This window comes from Mesoplodon bidens (genome assembly GCF_964165515.1).
Source record: "Mesoplodon bidens genome assembly, chromosome: 9".
NCBI lineage: Eukaryota > Metazoa > Chordata > Mammalia > Artiodactyla > Ziphiidae > Mesoplodon > Mesoplodon bidens.
In genome coordinates this window covers 36011930-36034374 of record NC_138166.1, presented here as the reverse complement: position 1 = coordinate 36034374, position 22445 = coordinate 36011930, and positions in this window count along the sequence as shown.

Here is a 22445-nt window from a genome sequence, read left to right as displayed (position 1 = left end):
GTAAATCAACATGTAAACAAAAGATGTGCATATCCGCGCACGTGTGTGCGTGTGCGTTCATTTGTGTGTGTGTGTGTGTGTGTGTGTGTGTGTGTACGCATGCATGTGGTGGGTAGGGAACAAATAGTAGGAGCATTTTGGTTTTTCAGTTCCTGCATCCAGGCATTCTTAGGGCCGTTCTACCACTGATTTTTCTGGGATTATGTTATGTGAGTAATGAATTATCCATAAATTGAATTTCTGCCCCTTGCAACTGAGAGTACTCAGTAGCAGAGGTTTCTGTCAGCCCAGCATTTGCAGTGTATTTTTTGAACCAACTTCTTCCAGAACTATCGTGGCCATCTCTTAGCCAAACTCAGACTTTCCTCCTCTGTGGTTTTACTTAAGAAGCTATGCCTTCTCTGCTTTCCTTTTCCTCTAGGCCCAACTTATGTCCCTCCTCTTTTGTGATGCTTCCTCTGATTTCAGAGCTCACCATGATCTTGTTCCTCTCTGAATTCCTGCAGTAATTTAGAACTATGGCAGTGGTTCACGCAGGCTTACAAGTTGAATTTTAGTATTAATTGATTGAGAAAATCCATAATAAAAAAAACGACTACTGTATGAGTAAAGTCTTTAAAAGAATTGGCCTTTTATTACCCAGAATAGCATCTTTATACTTTTGAAATATGGTAGTAAATTTAATATATGGAATGATTTACATATGTATTTGTGGTTTCTTTCCAATTCCTCTGTGGCTCACTAGGGAGAGGTCCATGGCCTCCCACACCTAGACAGAAAGGAGAGAAGAGGTTTGGCTTCCAAGTGAGCACCTTCTTTAAATAAAACACCATGGGATGAGTGGTTTGATTTTAACAAAGACTACTGGTCTGTACAGTGTGAATCTAAGTTATTCTTATTAAACATTTCACTTAAGTATTTAGGAACATAAAATAAAATACGGATTGGGAGTTTGGGATTGACATATACACACTGCTATATTTAAAGTAGATAACCAACAAGAACCTACTGTAAAAAACATTTAAACAATAAGGATACAGCCAAAGCTAAAAAAAATACAAGCACGTTTCCTTATAGATTTCACAAGTTGTAAAACCAAAATCAATGTGAACAACAGAATTGATAAAATTAGAAGGAACAACATTGAGTTATGTTTCCAATGATACTGTATTGTTAAAATTACATTGCCAGTGTTGGGTTTAAGAGTAAAAGATGTAACCTCAGATTTTTTTCTTTAATCTGTTTCTGTGTTTTATATTAATGTAGAAAGTGTCCTTTTAAAATGTAGATTAAAAAATTAACTTAAAGGCTTTGTTTGCTGGTTCAGGGTAATCAGACTTCACACATGATGAAAACTCTACCAGTAAATAATCTTCAAATGTCAGTTTTAATGACGTATCACCTGAGAACTTGATAACATCTTTTTGTTCTCTTAAAGATGTGATTAGAACTGTGAAGTTCTTGAATTATAAATCAAATCTGTAAGCCATACCCAAAGACTGCAGGAGTGGAGAACATATTGTATAGGAACAGAGAGATAGGATGCATGCATCACCTTCACTCTCAACATGATGGTGATTTTTAACCACTGTAGCACAGGTATTTTTGGATGCCTCTGCTAGCAAGGCAGAGTGTTCTATAATGTGTTCTATTATGTGTTCTTTAAAGACTCAATTCATCCTCACCTTTTTTCCTAATCAGACTTTACTTATTTAGCAAACTGTACATTATTTGGCCTTCACCTAATACATGCATGATTGAGAACAGCAACAGCAATTGCCAGAATGAAAATTTGTTGGTGGTATTTAGTTTTAAGATGCTTCTTCAGATATTAATTAGAATACATTTATATGTATTTTATTTTTTTAGATTATCATTCCAGTGAAGACCCAAAATGGAAGAAATAATTCCACATCAGGCTCATAGATCTCAGTTTGAAGTACACAGTCTCAAGTATTAATTGCCACTTAAAACATTTTACATCTTACTCTGTGTTGTGTGTTATTAGTTAGATTGTAAGCCCCTTGAAGGCAGAGAGAACTTGGTTACTATTTTTTGTTTCCTTCCACATCATTAAGTGCATTTCTGATAGTTGGTGCCCAACAAGTATTTGCTGATCGATCAACTAATCGTATGTCATTATTTCCTACTGCACTTGCGAGCTCCTTGAGAGCAGGGAATGTTTTGTTTTAACCTGTGGACTCCAAATTCCTAGCACAGCGACTCTCACATGAGAAATGCTCAATAAATTGTTCTGAAAGAAAGAATGGATGAGTTATTGGCTCTGTGTGTGTGTGTGTGTGTGTGTGTGTGTGTGTGTTAGATTTCATCTTTCACATACAAGGCATCTCTCATAGCTGTATAGATCAGTGCTTTTCAATAGAAATATTCTCTGTGTCTTTTAAGCACTTGAAATGTAGGGAATAAGGCTGAGAGCCTGCATTTACTCTTATTTAATTTTATACATATAATATACAGTAGTACCTCCTTATTCATGGTTTCACTTTCTGTGATTTCAGTTACCCATGGTCAACCATGGTCTGAAAATATTAAATGGAAAATTCCAGAAATACACAATTCACAAGTATTAAATTACATGGCATTGTGAGCAGTGTGATGAAATCTCTTGCTGCCCCACTCTGTCCTGCCTGGGATGTGCATCATCCCTTTGTCCAGTGTATCCACAGTATATATGCTACTGACCTGTTTGTCACTTAGTAGGTCTCTTGGTTATCAGACTGTCTCAGTATCTCAGTGCTTGTATTCAAGTAATCCTTATTTTACTTAATAATGGCCACAAAGTGCAAGAGTAGTGATGCTGGCGGTTTGGATATTCTCTTACTGTGCCTAATTTATAAATTAAACTTAGTCATAGGTATGTGTGTATATATATATATATATATATATATATATATATATATATATATATATATATATATATGGAAAAACATAGTATATATAGGGTTGGTACAATCCGTGGTTTCAGGCATCCCCTGAGGGTCTTGGAATATATCCCCTGCAGATAAAGGGGCGGGGGAGGGGAGGGATACTGTGCTATCATATGGCCAGTAGGCAGCCTAGGTTCAGATATAATGCCTCCATTCTCAAACTCATTTGCTCACATCTCCAACACAGCTACATTGTTTGGTTGTACTTGGATGTTGCTATTGAATATTGTTGTTATTTGTATCACTTTAAACATGGAGCAATGTATCCGATCAGTTTGGTTTCATTCTTTTCCCAAATGCCCAACACTGCATGTCATATCTTCACTCATGCCACCATCTGATTTGGTTTTTCATCATTTCCTTATTAGTCTAGAGGCCTGACACTGACCACTTTACCAGATAAATTTTACATTCACTTTTTTTTTAATGACCCAGGTTTCCTTGTGTTTGCTAGTCCAACTGTTTTAATCCTTTCTTCCTAATAAGCCATTTAAACTCGGATTAGCTACATCATTATCATCATCATCATCATCATCATCATCGTTATCATCTAAAATGTTGTTTATGCTATGCTAACCCTTATTTGATGTAGTAATGTATGCTCATATTCTGAACAGATTTTGAGTTTACTGTATTCTTAAAAATGTCTTTGAATATTCCTTCTCTTCTCTTGATTTCTTTGCTTTTCTTGTTCTTTTACCCTTTCTGGTATAGGAGAAGTATGAAGGAGCATCCTATGCATTTAAACATATTATAACTCAATCCATATGTAAGACGTAATCCCACCATAACAAGTTTTACAGCTGGTGTCGAAATGCACGAAATAAATACAACAGGATTTTCTATTTAGAATGGCAAGAATTACTTCCAATAAGTGGCCAAAATCTTTTATGCTACTTCTGGCACTTCCAGAGCAAGACTTAGATTAAAATCCATCATGCATTTATTGAGGCTCAGTATTGGGTGTATTCACGTGTATTGTCTCATTTAATTCTTTCAAGAACGTTTAACCTAGTAATATGTAATGGTTATAGAGACTTAATATTCAAATAAATTGAAATAAATTCTGCTGACAAGCAGAAACACTTTAGGATATTTTCCACTCATCCTCTACTGCCGGGGATTTTTTTTTTAATATTTATTAATTTGGCTGTGCCAGGTTTTAGTTGTGGCATGTGGGATCTTTTAGTTGTGGCATGTGGGGTCTAGTTCCCTAAACAGGGATCGAACCTGGGCCCCCTGCATTGGGAGTGCAGAGTCTTAACTGTTGGACCACCAGAGAAGTCCCCTGCTGGAGATTTAATAGTTGTCTTATATGGCAGAATTTGAATGCACAGACTTTGGCATGGGACTTCTTGCTTTTTGTTCATTTTGTTCAGTCTAGAGTAGTAGTTCCCAAACTTCAGTGTGCATCAGAATTTCTTTTCAGGGATGCACACAAAGTATATGCTATGGCTGAGTTAACCTCTTTTCCAAGGTAGTTTTGTTTTTATTAGATTTTCATCTTGGAATCTACTTTACTCTTACTACACAAAAGATCTATCTCCTTTGTATATTTTATTGATAATTTCCACTTCAGTTCCAGCATAGGGCTACTCATTGAAAGAACTTGTAGGTATGCTTTTGAATAGATTTCACAAAATAGGAGAAAAATTCAGTAGCAATGTACAGAATTTTGCACTTGTGAATTGCCTGCTGTGCTTTAGTCTTATGATTGCTTTCATCTACCTCTTAATGGTGAGAACTGCTTTGTCACCTTCTCCCCCTAACCTTCCTGATAAACATTCTCCTAAAAGCCCAAATGATATGTATTATGCTAATTGCTCATTTTGAGCTGGTTGGGGGAGGAATGAAGGGAACATTCTTTTGTGACTTGTGCTATAAATATAATTTTTTTTTTTTTTTTTTTTTTTTTTTTTGCGGTACGCGGGCCTCTCACTGTTGTGGCCTCTCCCGTTGTGGAGCACAGGCTCCGGACGCACAGGCCCAGAGTCCATGGCTCACAGGCCCAGCCGCTCCGCGGCATGTGGGATCCTCCCAGACCAGGGCACGAACCCATGTCCCCTGCATCGGCAGGCGGACTCTCAACCGCTGCGCCACCAGGGAAGCCCTATAAATATAATTTTTAATCTACTTATATGTTTGACCCAATTTTTAAAAGTTACCTACATTAAAATAAATATTTGATGAGTTTAGCTTTGTAGTGAAACAATAGTTGTTTGCTTTTATTTATAAAGTTTAACAAAAGCCATTGCCAAACCTTGTGAGATAATTTGTTTACTAGAACATCCTTTTTGAATTACTACTTTTTCTCTATGAAAGCAGATGTAATAAGTTCAACTTAAATTATATTTTCCACAGCATAATGCTAAGACTACTCAAGCCAAATGGGAAAATGTAGGCCATGTGGAATGGGATCTCAGAATACTGGCAACAATTTTAATTTCTCTAGAATAGTAGCTCTGAAATATTCTTGTGTGAATTTATAATTTTCAAGTAACTATTGAAAGCACATTAAAATTTATTTCAGTTTTTCTGTTTTTCTTACATATCTTATAAACCCCATACTACATTTATCAGTTTTGCTTAAGCAGCAAATACTCTTTTAAAGAAATTTACATAATAGAAACAAATCTGTTGTATTTACTCATGTAGTTGCCATTGTCAGTGGTCTTCCTTCCTTTTATTCCTTCATTTTCTTTCATGCTTTTCACACCATTTCCATCTGGTGTCATCTTCCTTGTGCCTGAAGGGCTTCCTTTAACCTTTGTTGTAGCACAGGTCTGCTCGTTATGAATCCTTTCAGCTTTTGTATGTTTGAAAACGTCTTTATTTCACATCTTCATTTTGTAAGATTTTTGTTAGATATAGAATTCTAGATTGGCCTTTTTTCTTTTTGTGCTTTAATGATGTTACTCCACTGTGTTCTCACTTGCATTGTTTTTTATGAGAAATCTACTGTCATCCTTATTTTTGTTCCTCTTATATAAAACATGTCCTTATGGATTTTCCCTTTTTCCTTAGTTTTGATCAATTTGATTATGATGTGTCTTGGTAAAGCTTTCTTCATGTGTCTTATGTTTTGGGTTCATTGAACTTCTTGGACCTGTGGGTTTATAATTTCCATCAAATCTGAAAAAAAGGGCTTCCCTGGTGGCACAGTGGTTGAGAGTCCGCCTGCCGATGCAGGGGACACGGGTTCGTGCCCCGGTCCAGGAAGATCCCTCATACCATGGAACGGCTGGGCCCGTAAGCCATGGCCACTGAGCCTGCGCGTCCAGAGCCTGTGCTCTGCAACGGGAGAGACCACAACAGTGAGGGGCCCACATAACGCAAAAAAAAAAAAAAATCTGAAAAAAAATTAGTCATTACCTCTTCAATTGTTTCTGGTTTCCCTTCTCTCCCTGCTCTCTTTCAGGAACTCCAGTTACTTGTACATTAGGATTATTGATACTTTTTAAATTGTTTAAATTAATTTTTCTTTGTGCGTTTCATTTTGGATAGTTTTTATTGCTGTGTCTTTAAGTTTACTAACAGTAATCACATTTAGTGTGTTTTTCATCTCATACATTATAGTTTTCATCTCGAAGTTTAATTTGGGTGTTTTAAAAATCTTCCATGTCACTATTTAATTGTTTTAAACATATAGAGTAGATTTATAATAACTGTTTTAATGACCTGGTCTGCAAATTCTAATATCGTTTTCAGTTTTTGGTCAGTTTTTTGGGTTGATTTTTCTCCTTGTTATGGGTTATATTTTCCTACTTCTTTGCATGCCTGGTAATTTTTGATGGATACCAGACATTGTGAATTTTACCTTATAGAGTGCTGGATACTTTTTTATATCCCTATAAATCTTCTTGAGCATTTTTTTTTTAATGGGATGCAGTTAGTTACTTGGAAACAGTTTGATTCTTTCAGGTCTTGTTTTTAAGATTAGTGTCTGAGTACTCTACCCTAAACCACATGAATTGTGAGGTTTTCCAGTCTGGCTGGTGGGAATAGGCACAGTTCACAGCCCTGTGTGGTTCTTTTCCTGGCCGTGGGTTGTTTTCTTATATACATACACTGATCAGTGCTCTGCCGAAAACCTGCAGGGGTATCTACAGATTAGAGATCGCTCTCTGTTCAGCTCTCCTCCCTCTGGTACTCTGTCCTGAGATTTCTAGCTTCTCCGATTTACCTGATTTCTCAGATACATCTCTTCAATTCAGAGACTGTGCTGGGCTCTGCCTCAATTTTCCTTCCCAGAGCCATGGTCTGGAAGCTGGGTCAGTCATAGGGCTCATGTCATCAGTTTCCCATTTCTTAGGGTTCACCTTTGTTTTTCGTTTCTCATTGCCTGGTATCCAGTGTCTTGAAAACAATTGTACAGTTGTTTCATTTTTTCCGGCAGGAGGGCAGTTCCCATCTCTGTTACTCTCTTGATTTGAAGTGGGTATCCTCCATTCATTTTCTCTTTCATGTAACATCTTATTAGTCAAGATAATTTTGGGGACTTCCCTGGTGGTCCAGTGGTTAAGAATCCACCTTCCAATGTAGAGGATACAGATTCGATCCCTGGTCAGGGAACTAAGATCCCACATGCCGTGGGGAAGCTAAGCCTGCACACTCTAGAGCCCACGCACCACAACTAGAGAACCCACGTGCTGCAACTACTGAGCCCGCACGCTCTGGAGCCCGTGGGCTGCAACTAGTGAGAAGCCGGCGTGCCACAACGAAGATCCCATGTGCTGCAACACTAAGACCCAATGCAGCAAAATAAATAAATAAATGAATTAATGAATGAGTGAATAAATAAATAAATAAATAAATAAATAAATAAAAAGACAATTTTGGATATACTATACATATTTAATACTTAATTTAATGCAGTTTATTGTGATATTCTTTCTACTTTTCAGTAGATTCCAAACTTTCTATAATGAATACTTTGTACTATAAACATATTTTCAAAAATTGTTTTAATAGTTATGTCCTACATTATGCTTGATAATGTTAATCATTGACCTAGCCATTCAAAACCATTCTTAAGGCAACCCAGTCAAAAATTAAGGTCTTAAACTTGTTAAGCATAATAATTTACATGCTTCTAAGTGGATAAAAATGCTACTGTAGGAAAGTACCACGTTTTGTTTTTTTAAGAAAGATTGAAGCCAAGAAGCTTTTAAATAATATACTCTTGAATTTGTAGATATGAATCATCATAAAACAGTCAATAAATTACTGTCTTGTAAATTATATCACTTTTTATGGAGTTCCTCTTCATATTTATTTACAAGATTCAATAGTTCATGGGTAGGCTTTTAGAATGTTCACATATCAAGCACAAGTGAACCATGTGCTGGTGAACTATTTTATTTTTAGTTTTTTCTAGTATTTGATAAAATATAGTCCTGTGAACTAATATGAGAATAAAGTGTCAAAATTCAGGAGCCTGTCTTGCTATAGTGCATACTTGTTACTTCAAGAGTTTTCTGGCAGTAAGGGCACAATTGACTGTGTTAATTTAAAAGAATCTTTGAGGTAGTATAGTTCCATATGCTGTAGGAATATGTCAATGATTTTTTTTTATTTTATAATTTGAGTTTTTAATGCAGTCTTTTGAAAGCTAGTTGTTAAGCATGGCAAGAAGACTAGAATTGCTTTAGAATTCTTAGGAAAATAATTTTGTAAGAACAGATTAAAATTAACTTTAACTTTCTTCAGCACTGTCATAAATACCAGCACGATGAAGCCAAAATTGTGGCAATGTTACATTGCTGTGTTTCCAATATTTAAGCATAAAGGTTAGGCCAGATTTATATTCCCTTGTAAAACTGAACCAAAATATAAATTATTTATAGAACTTTAAGAACAGAATCTTTAAAAAATTGAATACCACTCTGTGGTGGAGATCCCTAGTTGTCTCACAGTGTCCCCTTTCTCCATCATCCTCAGATGTAGAGCCCCTGAATTTTCACTGGGGACAGACCCCAACAGAATAAAGATGACACTTTTCAGCCTCCCTTGCGGATAAGAGTTATTCCATGTGGCGTGTAGTTCTGGTCATTACGATGTATGCAGAAGTGACTTGTGTGACTTCCTGATGCCCTTTAAAGGCTGAGGGTTCTGCCTCCTTCCCCTTCTCACTTGCTGGGATGTGGATATGGAGGTGTACTTCCTTAGACCTTGCTGAATAGGCCAGCGCTCTAAGGATGGCAGAACAACACAATTTGGGACAGTCATCATCACTGTCCCAAAAGGCCTGGGACAGTGATGATGACTTCTCCAAGCAGAGCTGCCATAACAGCTTGGAGTTTCATATGAGTGAGGAAGAAACTTCTAGGCTGTCTAAGCCACTGTTATTTTGGGTCTTTGTCACATACCAGCAAAGTTATATACATTGTTCCCACAATTTTTTTTGTTTATAAGGCTTGTAAGTAATTCCTTTGTTAAGCTGTAAGCTTGAAAGGACCAGGTGGTCTTATATCATAGAGATCTAAACTTCTTCAAAGGACCTCATTTCAAAAAAAAAATTGGGCTATTTCAATGTTTATCATAAGCTGGAGAGGACAATACGATTAAACCCATCTGGCTCTTCTCTGAGAACCGTAAAGATTTGAGGCACATAATCTTCATGTTGACTGTTGAAGAAAACAATGTTTGGGAAGAGAGAGAAAGCTTAATTTTTTAACTTTCTACTTTGCTCACAGTCACCAAATATTTTTTCCATTTTCCCGTATTTCATAGTTGTCAAATCCAAAGTCCATTTTTCATTCCCCAGTGTGAATGGCTCCCTGTGCTGTTTTACACCATTTCCTAGTCCCCTTCTTGGTCTTTATCATCCCTGAGCCTCTGGGATGTCACACCATTACAGTTTCCTCCTCTGTTTCTGCTCTCTCCTTGGTCTTCTTTATGGAATCTTCTTTAATCTACCCCTTCCTTGTGGGCATACTCTGATTCTTGGACCACTGTTCCTTTTACTCTGTGTTAGGGAGGTCACAGATTGGCAGCTCATAGGCATGTTTTTTTGATATCGCACAGAATTTAAAGAAATATTGTATCTACTGGCAGTATTTAAAGATCAGGATATTTAACATGAAATCCAGATTTTGGCTTCTCTTGACCAAGGAGAATTTCTGACAACACTGTACCTACATTCCCTATAACATTAGGTGGTTGGAGCTGAGTTATAGCTGCTTCCTTTAGATTGGATGTATTCTTCTTCTTTGTTATAGTCTCCACCACTCCCTATTGCTTACATCTTGTATGTTTTATTTATTTCCATTACTTGTCTGATCTTTTAGGCCTTTAAGTTTATGTTACTTATCTTCCTGGCTAATTTAAGTTTTAAATCAATCTTTTCTAGAAGTGATTACAATTTTCTTCCCCTTCCTTTTATTTTTTTAAAACTTATTTATTTATTTTTGGCTGCATGGGGTCTTTGTGGCTGCGCACGGGCTTTCTCTAGTTGCGGCAAGTGGGGGCTACTCTTCGTTGTGGTGCGCGGGCTTCTCATTGTGGTGGCTTCTCTTGTTGTGGAGCGCGGGCTCTAGGTGCGCGGGCTTCAGTAGTTGCAGCATGTCGGCTCAGTAGTTGCTGCACACGGGACCTAGAGTGCGTGGGCTTCAGTCGTTGTGGGTCGTGGGCTCTACAGTGCAGGCTCAGTAGTTGTGGCACACGGGCTTAGTTGCTCGGTGGCATGGGGGATCTTCCTGGACCAGGTATCAAACCCGTGTCCCCTGCATTGGCAGGCAGATTCTTAACCACTGCACCACCAGGGAAGTCCCTCCCCTTCCTTTTTAATTCCAATTCCTCCTCTTCAACTGCTTTCCTAATTAGACTGTCTTGTTCTTTCACATGGCTTACTCACTGTAGAATCCTAACAGACTTCTCTGCCTCTTTCTTATGGAAATCCTCTAATCGTCCTCCACACTGATTCTAGAGTGACCTTTTAAAAATTAAAAATTTAATATGACTCTATGCAGCCTTAAGACTTTGAGTGGCTCACCTACCTTCTAGGTGGCTACAAACTCCTTAGAATTGATGTGGCTGTAAAATGGTACAGCCACTTTGGAAGACAGTCTAGCAATTCCACAAAAAGTTAAATGTAAAGTTACCATATTAATCAGTAATTTCACCACGGGTTATATGCCCAAGGGAATTGAAAACATATTTCTAGACAAAAGTGTGTACATGAATGTTGATAACTATTTATAATAGCCAAGAAGTGGAAACAACCCAAATGTCTACTAACTGATGAACAAATAGATATGAGATATTCACACAGTGGTCCATAAGGAAAAGAATGAAGTATTGTTTCATGCTACGTTACGATGAACCTTGAAAACATTATGCCAAGTGAAAGAAGTCAGACTTGTAAGGCCCTTTGTAAGGTCATATATTGTATAATTCAATTTATATGAAATATCCAGTGACAAAAATAGAGTAGTGGTTGCCAGGGGCTGGCAGGAGGGGAAATGGGATGTGACTGCTATTGGGTATGGGTTTTTTTTTTAGGGTGATAAAAATGTTCTGGAAGTAGATAGGGCTGATGGTTGCAAGCTCTGAATATACTAAAAAATCAGAGTTATAAAGTATAAAGGGTGAATTTTATGCTATGTGAATTATATCTCAAAAAAAAAAATAACAGAGAACTTAACAGATCTAACTTTTGCTAGTCTCTCCAGTCTCATTTCCTGGTACTTTAGTCCTCTCACATCTCTCACCTGTCCCTCTCCCCTTGTGCTAGTGTACTAATCTCCTAACTGCTCTAAGAGTTCTATGCTATAGCTCAGTGTTACCCATTTACACAATTCTGCCAGAAGACTCCTACCTACCCTTCCCTCTCTCTGCCCATCTAGAGAATTCCTAATTTTCCTTCAAGTTTTAGTTCAGATCTCACCTCCTCTGGAATTTCTTCTGACACACCAGTGCTGGATTACTTACAAGGGGGATTAGGTAGATTCTCCAGAGCCAGGCAGGAACACCCTAGAAAATGAAAAGAGGTTAACTTGGATGAGTTGATCCAAATTTTGCAATCAGGAAATCTAGAAAGAAGCTCTTTTAAATTTCAGTGTGCATGTAAGTGTTCATGTTTTATAGTTTTTAATTTTCAATTTTAAAAATTGTACGGACTGGGTATGGGAAACCATATTTTAAAGCAAACATCATGTCGGAGTCTTAATCCAGTTTTGCTGCCTCCCGAACCCACCCTGTGTAGGCTAGGAGCATCTCCTTTGTGACCCCCAAGCACCCTGGACAGTCCTTGTCACCCTGAATAGTAACTGTTTAGTTTTCTGTCTCCCCATCTCCCAAGGCGACTCCTTGGGCATAGCTCTGTCTCTCTTATTTTTCTAGCTATACAAGTGACTCCTAGTAATTCTCCATAGAAGGTATTGGCAAAATTTGAGTAAATGAATGGACATGCTCAGTGACATCAAATGGGAGAGACAGCTTGTATTTGCTTTATTGACGATCAGAGATCTGAGGAATGCTTAAAGATGCCTTCATTAAAACATAACCTGATCTTTCCTTCTTTCTCTCTCCCCTCCACAAATATCCTCCCTCCCTTCCTCCCTGCCTCTCTCTCTCCTTTTCTCTCTCTCTCTCTCTCACACACACACATACACACAAGCACACACGCACACCCTTTAACAAGCTATTTCAAAAGAATAGAATAAAAAAAGTGAGAATTTTCACTTTTTTCAACCTGTGCACCTAAGGAAGGTGTTATATTTAAGGCCTAAAGGGGTTATTAAAATGGCGCTTTCCCCAACAGATTTTTAAAGTGTTTTCTGTACTCTTCCTTCTCATGTCAGAAATTTCATAAGTTAAAATTCATGTAACATTAACTCCCAGTTTGTATTTTTTTCACCATGCAGTACCAAATAGTGGCTGGTTAATGTTTTCTTTTTGAAAAAATGTGATTATACTTAATTATTTAGAAATGATCCCTTACTTTTTTACCTTTGGTTTTTTTTTTTTTTTTTTTTTTTTTTTTTTTTTGCTGTACGCGGGCCTCTCACTGCTGCGGCCTCTCCCGCTGCGGAGCACAGGCTCCGGACACACAGGCTCCACGGCCATGGCTCGCGGGCCCAGCCGCTGCGCGGCATGTGGGATCCTCCGGGATAGGGGCACGAACCCGTGTCCCCTGCATCGGCAGGCGGACTCTCAACCACTGCGCCACCAGGGAAGCCCTTACCTTTGGTTTTTAAAACTGAAAATTATTTCCTGTCCTGTAGTGTCTCATTTCTCAGACCCTGAGACAAAGGTTTGAGAGCGGGTAGCTTATTGAGGAGGCAGAGAACACATGAGTAGGAGTAGGGAAGGCAGTAGAGGGTCCATGTTAAGCTGGCTACAATTTTGGGTAACTAAAGCTTAATTCTTCTGGGGAAACTGTGGAAGGTCCCCCTTAGAATTATCTACCTAAAAAGCAAGGGAACTGGGGATTACGCCATAGGACTCTTTAGTGGAGGGCTGCTTTCAGCCTGCTGTGCAAGTCCAGTGAAACCCACCCCCCCGGCAACAAAATAGAAGTGTTGGCAGTTGGAAGTCTGTGGGCATACAGTTGAGTAGTAATGGCTAGGGGACGTGGGTGAGCATCGGCAGAATCCGCTATATATGGAGACGGTGCACCACTGTGAGAGGAGTGCTCAAGTATGAAAAAATCAGAATTTAAGTTAGCCTAACGCAAGTGTTTACTCAACCATTAGATTATGTGCTAAGTACTGTGCTAGGTTATGGGATATGCTGATTTACTTGTTGAGGTGCTTAGCTTTTTAAAGCTCAGCTTCTTTATAAAGTTAACTTGTTTTCATCCTTTCAAAGTTCAGACATAAATATGATATTCCTGAAAATGCTTTGAAATGTTTAAAGCAGTATTTCATATTTATTATTATGGCATTTACCCAAATTTACCCTGAGAAAGCAGTAGACGTGTGGTTAGGCCATAAACTTATCTCTTATTAGGGATCCGTTAGCCAGTCAAAAGCTTTTTTTCATAAGGCTGTGTGAAACTGGCCTCCCTGTGCAGTTTGTATAAGATAGTAAATTTACAAGTTCCATGAAGGAATACGGTACCATGGGAATGGCTATTTTTAGCCAGTTGGCAGTGAAGGCATCCCAGGGAAGGTGGATAAAATGAACCTTAACGTAGTAGGTAGGAATGAGCCATGTGGAAATAGGGAATTTATAAAGGAGCAGTATTCAGGAGAGATTAAGTTCAAGAGGCAGTGAAGGTGAGAACCCACTCAGTGCCCTGTTTAAACTTTTGGGCCCATGGGTCCGTCAGGACAGGGTGACATTCTGTCTTTATTGCTAACTAGCTACATAGTGTTTGACTGTTACTTAAGTTTTTGTAGCCTTTCTTTCCTTAACTCTACATTTGGGATCCCAGTACTACCTATACTACAGGATTGTTGTGAGAATATGTTGTAAGGGTCAATGAGGCACATTATGTAAGGCAGTTAGAATAGAGTAAATCTCAGAAACCTCCTCTGTAGCTTTTGGTATCACTGTAGTTTCAGATTACAAGTCTTATTTCCTGAAGCTGCATCTAGTCTCATGCAATGCAAAGTTTCCCAAAGTATATGGAACATTAATCCTACAACATGTGGAAGAAAAAAGGATTACGAAGTTAAAAGAACTTGAGATATCCTGTGGATCATAGATGGACTTCATGGAGAGTCACATTAAGATATTAATAGCTCTGAAAAGTCTGGGAGTAAATAAACCTTTTCAACTTTGTTTAATATTATGTACTAAATTCCTTTGATCCGTGTCCTCCCCCATATTCACATTGTGTATTCTTTGGGAAATGTTAATTTGAAGAGCTTCATGAGGTAGATCAAGCAAATTACTGGTACTTATAGATCCCCATTAATATTGTGAATCTATAATAAATGATAAATAATAAAATATGTTTTGAGATTCTGTATGACTCTGAGCCAGTTTATTAGTTACCCCACATCAATCATTACATGATCTTTCACATATTTCATTCCTCATTTTCTACACAGAACTGTATCACTTGCCCTATGTTTCCTCCTAGGCCTCAGATATGTTCAGAATGATGTTTTTTTGGCCCGACTTGAGATAATTTAAAGAACGTTCCCCAGACAGTTCTGAAAGTTGCCTTCCAAAAATACTTGGAGTAATGCCACCATCATTAAACTAAGCAGATAACTTTCAAGGTGGATGGTTTTAAAAGGGACAGCAGCTACTTGGATGTGTATTTTCTCTGCAGAATAAAAGGTTTGTCATTTTATAGTCATGTAAGGACTGCTGAGTTCCTACTATATGCTTGTCCCTGTGGTAGATATAGTTGATCTGGGGCAGACATTCATAGTCTAGTGCAGGAAAATAAATGTTCAAAATGAACCATTATGGAAGAGGTTAAATACAGTCATAGAGGGATCCAAGGGTTATGAAAGTATGGAGGAGGGGTTTGCCTTGGGGGTCAAAAAATGCTTCATAACATCAAGGATACTTACGATAACCCTTGACTACCATGTGAACAATAGAGAGAGGATATTCCAGGCTGAGAGCAGTAAATGTACACAGGCCCAGAGATGGGAAAAGGGTGGGGAACTGCAGCCACGTGAGTGCAAGTGGAGTGTAGGCCTCTCAAAGGAAAGTGGAAGGTGATGAAGCCAGATGGAGTTCTGACTGTGAGGGCCTTGTAAGTTCTGGGGGGATGCAGTTTGGAGTTCATCCCCTAGCTGGTGGAGAACCACTGGTAGACTATTAGAGATGGCCATAGTCATAATTTTAAAAAGATTGTTTTGGTAGCACTGTGCAGTTGAGTTGGAATAAGAGAGACAGGAGCAAGGAGTCTCGGAGGCCATTGCAATGGTCCAGTCAAGAATGAGTCTAAACTAAGGTAGCAGGAGTCATGATGGGGAAAAGGGAACAGCTTTGAAAGATATTTAGGAGATGAGGAGGTAGACTGTCATGAATGACTGGATAAGAAGAATAAGGGGAAGAGGAAATCTGGGATTCTCAGAGGGTCAGGGTTGGATATTGGCATCATTCAGTGTGATTGGCATTCAGGAGAGAAATGCATGTTGGGGGACACTTACTGAGTTCTGTTCTATGCTTGTTGCATTTGAAATGCTTATTGGTTATTTATTTGTGCCTTTATTGATTCCTGGAGTAATTACTTTGTCCTAGATAATGTGGTAGACTCTGAGGATATGGCAAGAAAAAAAGGCACAATGTTCCATGTGCCTGTGAAGCTCACAGCCTAGTGAGAGAGACAGACATAAACAAATAATTACTCAACTAAGTATTTAATTAGTAAGCAAATAAGAAGGGGCCCTAACTCATAAGGCAGTGTGGAGTCCATTCTGGAGCTTAGCAGAACAGTCTGGTCTGTGTTAGAGATTTGGGGGTCATTGGTGAATAGTTGGTAACTGAAGCCATTCGATTGCCTAGACTAGTTTTGCAATATGAGCAGGAAAGGGGACTGAGGTTAGAATAGCATGAACATTTAAAGGGGATGGTGGATGACTAAAGTGCTAAAATCTGGAAACGATGGCAGAGTAGTTGAAAGGCTGGGAAAGGGTTTGGACTGTGGCAGAGAGGTCAAATAAGATAGGTATGCAAATGTTCCCTGGCTTTGGAACTGCAAGACCATGTTGGCTGTAGCAAGAGCAGGTACAGTAGAGTAGAAGGTGCACAAGCCATGTTTTCATGCAGCAGTGTGCTGGAGCTGGTGGCTTACACTGGTTTGTGAGAGCCAGATAGTTAACTTTTCAGGAATTGTACAAGCTGGTTGTTAAACATAGCCATTATTTAAAATTAAATTATGTATGCTTACAATTAAATAAATTATATTAAAAATAAATGTAACAAATATTCAAAACTCATACTCCTTAATTATTTTACTACATTTTCCTGTTATCTATGCTCCTAAGTTTACTTAGGTCTATTTTATCTGAATGGTGGATATGCTATATATAATGGTGTGCCAGTGCATATCTCTTCTGAAGTTTGTGTTTGTTCATTCACTTTAGTATCTTGAAATTAGCCCTAGTGAGAGTATTTACACCATAGAAATTGGCAAATGTTACAAATCAGAGATTTTGTTTTGTTGGTTTTCTAGACTTGAAGTGATAGAGATATTGCTAATGCAGACTAAACTCAAAAGTATGTTGAAGATGTAGCAATTACATTGTAAATGGCACAGAAAATTGAGGAAATGGTATTCCAGATATTCTCCAAATACATAAACTATTATCCAGTTCAACAAAGAAGTTGCTCCCATTATTGATGAGCAAGAGAAGTTTTGACATACATATTCATTGTTTCACTTTTCTCTTACTTATTAATACAAAAGAAAATATCAACTAACATTCATGTCAGAACGTACCAGATTTGGTAAATATCAATGAAAGCATTTTATAAGAAACAGTTGGCTATATGGAATTTATAGTGAAGAATATTGTATATTTTATTATTATGTGTAAATTGTGTGCTTTATATTGCTAAAATTTATAATAAACAAATGTATATAGGTACATACATACATACACACGTATTTATGTTATGAGAGCTGATTGATAAACATTTACTGGCACACAATGGCTGTATACAGGGGATGTGTGGAATCAGGTGGAATCTACTCTTCAAAAAGCTTGGCCGAGAAGGGATATTCCCTCAGTACTAGGTTATAAGTAGCCAGAAGACATTTGCAGGCTTGTGGACTTCTTTTGTTTCATTTTGTTTGTGTCTTTACTTGAATGGATTTACAGCCCTAAAGAGAGGAGCCAGTAGAGAGGAAGAGATTGATGGTGCAGAACAAGATAAAAGTAAATGTTGGCAAATGAAACAACAGACAAAGGATTGATCTCCAAAATCTACAAACAGCTCATGAAGCTTAATATCAAAAAACCAAACAATCCAATTAAAAAATGGGCGGAAGACCTAAATAGACATTTCACCAAGGAAGACATACAGATGGCCAAGAGGCACATGAAAAGATGCTCAACATCACTAATTATTAGAGAAATGCAAATGAAAACTACAATGAGGTATCACCTCCTGCTGGTCATAATGGCCATTATCAAAAAATCTAGAAACAATAAATGCTGGAAAGGGTGTGGTGAAAAGGGAACCCTCCTGCACTGTTGGTGGGAATGTAAATTGATACAACCACTGTGGAAAAGAGTATGGAGGTTCCTTAGAAAACTAAAAATAGAACTACCATATGGCCCAGCAATCCTACTCCTGGGCTTATACCCTGAGAAATTCATAACTCAAAAAGAGACATGTACCACAATGTTCATTGCAGCTCTGTGTACAATAGCCAGGACATGGAACCAACCTAGATGTCCATCGAGAGATGAATGGATAAAGAAGATGTGGCACATATATACAATGGAATATTACTCCGCCATAAAAAGAAATGAAATTGAGTTATTTGTAGTGAGGTGTCTGTCATACAGAGTGAAGTAAGTCAGAAAGAGCAAAACAAATACTCTATGCTAACACATACATATGGAATCTAAAAAAAAAGTGGTACTGATGAACCTAGTTGCACGGCAGGAATAAAGATGTAGACATAGAGAATGGACGTGAGGACACGGGGTGGGAGGGGGAAGCTGGGGCAAAGTGAGAGTAGCATTGACACTACCAAATGTAAAATAGATATCTAGTGGGAAGCAGCTACATAGCATAGGGAGATCAGTTCCGTGCTTTGCGATGACCTAGAGGGCTGGGATAGGGAGGGTGGGAGGGAGGCTTAAGAGGGAGGGGATATGGGAACATATGTATGCATATGTCTGATTCACTTCGGTGTACAACAGAAACTAACACAGTATTGTGAAGCAATTATACTCCAATAAAGATCTATTAAAAAAAAAGTAAATGTTGGAAGAAGGTGACAAAGAAATGGTAGGAAATAAGATGCAGACCATTGTGGGAAAATTAACCTTGAGCACAAGGAGGATGCCTATTCCTGTAGGATGAGGAATGATCACAGAAAATGTGGTAAATTCAAGTACACGGACATTAAAGTCATTTACATCAGTGAAGTGTAATTTAAGAAGTGGGCAGGATGAGCTCAAGAAAAGAAACTCAGAAAGGTATCTGTTAATTTCTGAATAAATTATAGAATAAGAGGTGAATACTATGATTGACCAGGGTAAGTTTTTTACTGATTTAATCTCTGAAATATTGTGTTGCATTTTTAGTCTGTTTGTCCAGGTGGAAAGATTTGAATAAAAGTGAGAGACAATTTAAAGGCACCTCATGTATTTAAATGCCAAATATTATTTGTTTTACTGAGCCCTGCAATGTAGTCCTATATTTCCATGGACACGGGTTGAGTTTCTACAAGATGATCAGAAATGGGGAATCATTTGAGGTTGACTAAACTGCATTCATTGCATGCATGGATAGTTTGAACACAAGGTAAAATGTTACCCAGACTGCTGAAGAAAACAAGACTTATTTTGGAACATGACTTTTTTCAGCATTATAATTTTTGACTTTTTCACTTGGATTCTTTCTTTTAACACACTCATATTTATATATATGCCCCAATCAAAGAAATGCATAACATTTTGCTTACACTGCCTCCGTTCTATTAGTTTCCCACTATTAAAATTTACGGTCCTTATTCTTCTCTCAATTGAAATACAATAAAATAAAGAACTATTTTATATTTCATAGTACTTTAACATCTCAAGTCTTTTCATATCTGTTTTCTCAAAATATATTAAATTAATTATCCTAAATATTCAGAAGTACTGGTACTGATTATGCTAAATAAGGGTATTAGTATTGAGTATTGCATGCACCCGGCTCTCAGTTTCCATTATAGCTGTCATTTTTGAGCCTGACAACTGTGGTTACTGCCCTTGCAGTTTAAAAGCACCTTATCCATCTGGTTGAGGATTTCAAGGCCTTAGTCTTGACTTCTGGAAGCATAATGCTTCACTCTGTGTTCGTGTTGTTAGGGTTAGAACACTGTTGTAGCCCTGCTCAGACAGCCGGTCTTGTGTGTGTTGATTGCTTCATGGTTGCAAGGTGCTACTGCTGGCCTAAGTATCATGTTCATGTTCAAGGTGGAAAAAGGGGTGGGGGACAGGGAAGGGACAGCATCAGGCAATGAGTGTGTCCTGTTAAATCATGAAAGCAAAAGCTTCAGAGACACTTCCTTTAAAGTTCTGCTTAGACCTTATTGGCCACCCCTAGGCACAGGAGAGTCTGGAAAGGGAATATTTATTTAGCTTTCCACCACCTGTAGTGGGAGACAGCAAAGGAGAAGTTAGTAGAGAATGGCTTTGGTTGGCTCATTGACAGCATTTACCAAAGGGGAGGATCTCAAGTCCTGTCTAGAGCCAACTGTTGCATTTCTTTTACTTATCAATTTAAGGCTGTCTCACCTGGAAAGCAGCCTTTTTAGTCTCCTTCCCTGCAGGCTTGGGAGAAGTGTTGTTGGCCTCCATCTAGGCTTTACTTTGATAAAGTTTGGTAAGTTACGAGATACTCCCTTTTGGAGGAGAGGATCCATTCTTCAGTGTCAGTCTGGATAGAGCAGTCGAGGAAATAAGATACAGTCCTGGAACTGAAAGGATACCAATGTTAACAGCATCTCAGTACCAAGCATGGCTGCTGTGAAGGCTCCTGTGAAAAAAAAGATCATCAGGAAGAAAATAATCTGAGAATCTGCCTGATAATACTTTTTGCATCTGAATGATTTAAACAAGTAGAGCTGCATACGTTACCGGGTTATTTTCTGGTCGGTGTGGGACTGTACATCAAGACTTCCTGTTTGAAGTGTTTCTTTCTTTGCAGCTAAAAATATTAGAAAAGAATGAAGTTTAAGTAAACTGTTTATTTGTGGACTACTTGGGAGCACTGAGAATGGTTCTGAAGTGAATATACTTCCAAAACCCATGTCTAGATCAATCTGGCACTATTCACAACTGCAAAAATAAAATATTTGTGACCCTCTAGGTGTAGAATAATTCTTTGTTTTGGATTTTTGAGAATAATATTTAAATGACAAAAAATTTGCCGTGCACATAAATGAAAAGCCAATTATTAAATTATTTACAAAGTTGAATTGCACCATGAAGATATAATAAGATATATATTTTTTCTGAGATCTTAATTGTATTCCAGTATTGGACTAAGAGATTCATGTGTATTGTTTTATATCCTTGAAGTACGTCCTTACTATTATTTTCTCCTTTTGAAGGATCTGATGTTCATAGAGGTTAGGTTACTTGCCCAAGGTTTCAATGCCAGTAGTTCACAGCAGCTGTGATTTAAAACCAGGAAGTTTTCCATACCTGCCGGGTGTGGATCTGTGCTTTTAATAATAATAACAAGTAGGCACTATGCCAAAGATTTTACAGTCATTTCACCTATTATTCATTAAAATCCTAGACGTTGGTACTAGTATCATCATACCTGTTTTACAGTTGAGAACACTGAGCGATTCACTAACTGTCTCAGTTTTTCACAGCTTCCAAGGCATGGGTTTCAACCCTGGCAGTCTGACCTGACTCCACATGAACCCTAAGCTCTTCACTACACTGCTTGTATGTAGTAAGTCACGTGTTTGACTTGTATCTCTATTGTTTTCTATAAACTGTAATGTTTATTTCTAAAAAGAAAATTTCATCCACATTGTAAAATTCCAGAAAAGGCTTCTGGTGTTTCTCAATGGTTTCATGCTGGGAGAAAACTTTCTTCTGCCAGATCAAATTTGGTAGCTATTTTTCTGGTGTATGTTAATGAAAATTTGATTTGGATTGCTTTGTTTCTTGCACATATGACCAGAGCTTAGATTAGTTCATTTTTAGATGACTGAGTAAGTTTTAAAAATCAAAATTAACTAAACTGGGGGCTTCCCTGGTGGCACAGTGGTTGAGAGTCCGCCTGCCGATGCAGGGGACACGGGTTCGTGCCCCAGTCCGGGAAGATCCCACATGCCGCGGAGTGCCTGGGCCCGTGAGCCATGGCTGTTGAGCCTGCGCATCTGGAGCCTGTGCTCCGCAACGGGAGAGGCCACAACAGTGAGAGGCCCGTGTACCGCAAAAAAAATTAACTAAACTTATATTAGGAAGATTACAGGCTGAGAAAATTTGACACAAAAATTCAGCAATGATGAAAGCTTATGCCTACAGGAAAAGTTACAATTTATGTAACTTGCTGATGTTTTATGATAAGGGAAAAGCAGTCATTTTTATTCTTCAAATATCATTTTGCTTAAAGGATATTAATAGAAAGTAATATGCACTTCCTTATACTGTGGATTGTGATTGGAAAGAAAATGTGATTGCTATTCAGTCTCAAAAAATAACCTACTTCATTACAGAAACATTCATATTAAATTATAGTTCATTCTGTATCAAAGTGGTGCTTTGATTTTGATTCAAATGTATGTAAAATAAAATATAATAAAAATTGGTACATGAAAAAAATCAACTCTGTATTATTCCAGGCACATTTCATCACCGAACTCCCTTTCACCCAAATTCAGTGCTATATTTTATA